This window comes from Mercurialis annua, linkage group LG6 (genome assembly GCF_937616625.2).
Source record: "Mercurialis annua linkage group LG6, ddMerAnnu1.2, whole genome shotgun sequence".
Taxonomy (NCBI): domain Eukaryota; kingdom Viridiplantae; phylum Streptophyta; class Magnoliopsida; order Malpighiales; family Euphorbiaceae; genus Mercurialis; species Mercurialis annua.
The window spans coordinates 15245659-15251919 of NC_065575.1; positions in this window are offsets into that span (position 1 = coordinate 15245659).

A 6261-nucleotide genomic window follows, 5' to 3' on the forward strand; every position below is an offset into this window, starting at 1 on the left:
TGATATATCTCTAGAACTTTCCACTTCTCTATTTATCTTACTAAATCTTAAGGGTATATGAGTTTCCTTCATTATACTTTCTTTCATATTATCCATCATTCTTATATTTACTGGCACGTATGCCTATACGTGTGCCTTTCTCTTTATACTAGAATTTTACAACTTAACTCTCCTCTTTCTGTTAACACAACTTACAACCCTTAATGCTGATATTAGTGACTTCACTCAATATCAGTCAATTAACATCATTCGTTTCTTGATTTATCAAATTTCGAACTTTTATATCTTACAAGATCATCTTCTTCGTTGTTTGTATCTCTTACTTCCTTTTTAGTGTGATTCTCAATATTTTCTAATGCTGACATTAATAAGGTTACATATCCTTAAAATACCATTCGATGTTCCTCACTCATATTATTGTCTTCTCATTCTTATACTTTTAATTTCTCTTTTCCAATATAACTTTCGATCGTCACGCTACCTATCCCAACATAAGAATTATCGTTATATTATTCATCCTTGCGTACTCGTATGTTTCTTTCGTCTAACATGATTCTCTGTCATTTCATCCTTTGTTCTATCAGGAGGATAAATATTATGTCCTTAAATATTGTTAGTGCATCGCAGCTTATCTGCGTATGCTTTCCGGCGATAACTCCTTATTCACATTGTCCTTTAGCTTCATTAGCCTTGTTGCAATAATTGTTAACATGACTTTATTTGGTTATTGGGGTTTATTTTGCAAGTCTTATTCTTATTTATTAGAAATCTTTTATTATTCGTCGCAGAGTTTTTGCATCTGAATGTACTTACTGAGAAAAACGATATTAAAACATCCTTTGGCTGGCCAGCTCTTTTAAACTACTTTTCATAACTCGTTTGAAATCATTAGTACAATTGTAGCTCAGAGTGATGACACCTCTCATCACCAAAGAGTTGCTCAAAATCGCATTTTTCTGTATTATTATAAAGATATGATGCATGATCTATATTTCGAAAATCATTTTCTTATGCATTCCTATCGTGATTATGCAGTGTCATATGCGATGTCTGAGCACAATCGTACTTTGAAAAATCTTAAGAATTCTTCATACTTTTCATAAAACCTAAGTTTACTCCAGATTGTACACTCTGCGACTATTAACGGCTTTCTTTATTATTATTGGGTACATTTCAAATTTTTTTGTATTTCTGTCACCCTCTGTCATTTTGCTGACTATTCTCCTATCACATCAATTCTTTCTCCATATCTCCGATAACTTAATTTAATTCAACATTTTCTACTGCTGTAATCACCACAACCACTTCTTTAACACTCTGTACCATGTCCTATACAAACGCAGGTACCGATGTTTCACATCGATTCCTTGTTGGTAACCCATCTTTTTCTTCACAACTTCTAGAACGTAATACAGGAATTACGTTCGCGATAAATGTATTATTTATCATTTATTATATTATTGTTTTTGTAAATTATGTTTATATATTCATTTTTTTAAGCACATGTTTGTCAATATCGCTTCCTATAGGCCCTACCTATCTGAGGTATTATCCTATAGGTACATTCTACTCGTTATGTTCTATCATGCATGCAGTAAACATATACACAACAATGCAACATATAAACACAAATACTCAAAGCATATTAATCATTTATACCTAAGGGTGCCTGATGTGGAACGCTAGGTTTCCTAATAACTATTCCAATGTGTCGACCTTTAACTCTTCTACTGGAGTTGACTCCGCCTCTATGCACGGAGTGGGGGTTAGTCCTAATACCAGAGGATCGACTAGTATAATCTGGATAGAACGCACGTCTGAAAAAGTAGGGTCGAACAGGATTGCCATCCCACTCGCGGTCAGCCTCGATCTTACGGGCCATCATAGTGAGCGTCCCAAAGTGCTCGTGAACATACTCATATAGCTCATCAAATTCAAGTCCCAAACCCCTAATTTATCTACGGTTAATCGTCCTATTATCTTCATTAAGGTCTGGAACTCTTTCGTCCATGCGAAGAAAGCCAGAGGAATACAGTCCCACTGGTAGTATTCCTCTAGAAAAGGAGCACATTTGCCTCCTAACCTGATTCAAACCCGCTTGTGCCTGGCCATATACTAGCCCTCCATCTTTTCTCAAATTGTGGTACCTCCGCACATTGGACCAGAAATGTTCACTTCGGTACTCCTCAACGTCTGACCCGTCTAACAATTCTTCTTCTTCTAAGTCCTCCTCAGGATTCTCCTCACTTTCTTCACTGTACTCCATTTCAAGCAAGTGAGTTCTACCTCTAACCCTAGAAGAACTACCAATTTCTGATACTGATATGAAACCATTCTGATATATCTCAGATGATCTCCCAATATCTATGTGGAATCCATTCTGGTGGACTTCAGATGGTCCGTCTGTTTTGTTGTGAAATCCATCTTGACAGATAGGAGGCGCTTCCTCCTATTTCTCTACAGCATGTAGCTGAGCTCCATTTTGCCCAGACATGCTGAAAAGAAACAATTACAAACGCCAGCGACCATCTGAGCCCTCTTTTTCCTCGCTTAACTTCAATATCAACTTATAAGGTGCTATAAACATTTAACATTCAATCAATCTGTATGTAATTCGCAAATACGTAATCACTGAATACCCCTTGCACAAGTAATAAACACTTAGTTGCCTTATCCGCTCATATTTGCAAACATTTAACCATTTTCTATCTCTTAGCATAAGCAACAAATACTCAGTTGCCTTAATCATCCGTATAAAGAGATACTAGTCACTTGCTAGCTTAATAGTCCTGGTTCGCGCGCGTTATGCCATATACTACCAATGCACAGATCAAACAAATGCAGACAACTAAGGTCTGACTCTCTGCTGCAGTAGTTCCTAGGTTTACTTACTGACAGAGTATTCAAAGTCAAACAGACATTCAGACACAACTGGCAGTGGCAACTAGACCAACTGCTCTCAAACAAACACTGAAACAAACTTGCAGTGGTAACTGGACCAACTGCTCTGATACCAACATTGTCACGACCCAAATTATTGAGCCGCGACCGGCGCTAGGGAACGGGAGTGGTATCTCCGGAACCCGTAGCAAGCTTTAAATCACTATTAATTTTTCGCAAATAATAAACAAATAACATAAAGCAACAGAAGCAAGTATACATAACATGTATACACAAACATTTACACTAACTGTTCCGTTATCCTCGCGGGCTCTAGTTACCGTACCTCGTACGAACTGGCCTCGCGGTACTATATACATCAGTTAGTGTATCCAACATATCACTGGCACCTAGTGCCGTGCACAACATATAAAACACGTAGCCTACAAAAAAACATATAAACTGGACAGCAAGTAATATGTACACTCAATGTGTACTGCTGTCTAGGCTACGACTCTGTCACACAGGACCACTACTGCAACATTCACAGAAGTCAGATACTAAACATACACAGCTGACTCTTGGACTTCAAAATTGGCCTCTAGCTAGGTCCACATACTAAGTACCTGAAAACATCAAAGGTGAGGGGTCAGTATTTGGGAAAATACTGAGTGAGTTGACATTTACTAACGGTATTAATATAAAAACATAGCATCGCATTTCAAGAAATAATAATATAAAACATATAAACATGTATTTGATCCGTACGAAACTAATATCCTAGCATGCGACACATTTCTCGAATAATCACTATCATTCAACCCAATCATAAATATCAATCGCGAGTCTAACTCGCTGGTGGCCCAGCCACTAGATACGGGGACTCCAGACTACACCGTAGCCGAGTACTCACTCGTATCAAAAACCCAATCGTAAATATCAATCGCGAGTCTAACTCGCTGGTGGCCAAGCCACGCAAATTTTATAATCATCATCAGCTCCCAGCTGTGTCAAGTCATTTCTCAAATGCAATATACTAGACTGACTCGATACTGGTGATCACACAGCCTATTGACACCCAATAGGTAGCTAGTTTCTTCGGATCGCATACTAGTTCTCGTATATAGAAATTAATAAAGCATATAACATTTCAATCAATTATATAACATGCGATACGTATAAACAGTTTATATATCTATATAAAATATCTTTAATATAAATACACGAAAGTAAATACAACTCACTGTGACCGCAATTCAATCACAAATATGGTCGATGAAATGATATGCCCTCGCTATCCACGTCTACTGACCTCTCTGCTCGCTGACACGTCTGATAAATAATTAACATTTAATGATTAGACATGAACCTCTTATTCCTATAAGTATAATACTTTTAAGTTTTAGGGTTTAGTTTCATTCCGATGAAGTTTTAAGGAGTTTTCAAGGCAATATGCAGGTGCTGCCTGCACACTGACACTGTTTAGTAAAACGACGATCTCTCCCAATTGAACCGTTGGATCGACATGAAATTTGACAGACGCGTTCCTAAGAGGCAAATTTATAAACCGACCGTTGAGATTTCGAATCTGCCAAGTTTTGGATAGTGTGCGAACGCACACAATGAGTGTGCGAACGCACACCCTAAATTTCAAGGAGTGTGCGAACGCACACTCAATGTGTGCGAACGCACACTCGTGACAGCCCCCGGAAAGTCGTTTTCCGGGGCTTTTAAACCATCCCGACATGCTAAAAACCTTCAAACACGCCAAACCCATATTTCCGTTTACACCAAAACGCTAAAACGATTCTAAAAACGTCAAATTCCTAATCCTTAACTTTAAAACATAAAACAGCCCTCTTTTCACAATTTTAACATCCAATCTTGAAGAATTACCTTAAAACAGAATTTGAGATTGATAGAGGACGAGATTCTGAAGAGATTGCCGCGAAAATCACTCGAATCGGACGTCGAACGGAGAAACGGCGGCGAAACGATCGTGGTCGAGGGTTTTCGACGTTCTGGAGCTTTCTCTTCTTCTGATCTCTTCTTTCATATTTCATTTCTTATATAATTTGACTAAAGTGCCACTTTGATCCTTGTTCTTTTTGTTTACTATCATTTATCCTTTAAACTTTTCTTTTATTCGATTTAGTCCATAACTAAATCGATAAACTCTTAAATTATTACCGTTACGTATTATTTATATCCGATAAATAATACGAAGCTCAATATTAACACTTTTCCGTCAAAATCCAATATTTTCATTTCCGACACAAAGTGGCTAAATTACCACTTTGGTCCCTGTACTCTATTTTGGGCTTTTCTTGTCATTTTTCCTTTTGATTCCAATTCTAACTTTAGAATTGAAATATGATATTAATTTCTCCGCAATAATCTTTTCTAATACCGACCTATTAAAACTTATTTATCTTAGTCTTATCGGAAATCTTTCTGATTTCGCCATTCTGGCGAATCCAGACTGGACACGTGGTCCAAATAGCTAATTAAACATTTTGGGGTATTACATTCGCCCTCTTAGCCGCCATTCTAAACAGGAACAGGAATTATACGAGATTGAAAAAGAGGAAGATCAAATAAGGGAAATAACCAAGAACTCTAAAAACACCAAAGGAAGTCTACCCAGAATATTAAAAACAATTAAAACCAGAAGTTGCAAATTATGAAAGAACAAATGAGTTATTTTAAATCTCTAATTTAACCACAAGGAGTACCTGAAAACTAAACTTGAAGAATGAGGAATCAAAATCGAAATATTGCAAGAAAGCGAGAATGATTTCAGAGAAAAAGGAATAATTTTAGAACGAGAATGATTTCAAATAAGTAAAAATGGAAGTAGAAGATATGAACATTTTAAATACACGGAAAGACACTTGTCTTAAAATCAAGTTACAACAAAGAATCAACAAACGACACGTAGAAGAGAGAAGAAAATAAAAATCGTGCTGGAGAAGTAAATCGACTCGCCAGAATATAAAACGACTCACCTACAAAAGAGATAAATTTTACTAAGGCATAAATACCAATACGTTAGCTCACTTGAGGGGGGCTAATGATGGATACCGAATCCTATGTTAAGTACAATTGAGCCGAGTCGCAGGAAATCCATTCTCAGACGATACCGGACTCCCGCCCGAAGGGTCAAAACAGACGAAACAGGCGGCCGAATCCATAGGATCCGCCTCGACTGGAACAACATTCGATGGGAAGAATGCCGAATCCCTGAGGACTCGGACAAAACGCGTCGACCATGTGATTCAGACAGATTACGAGATATGCTGAATATTCTCGAGTATCTTACCTATCTATACTATACTATAAAGTTGAGCTTCAAATCTATACTAATTAGTATTGAGACAA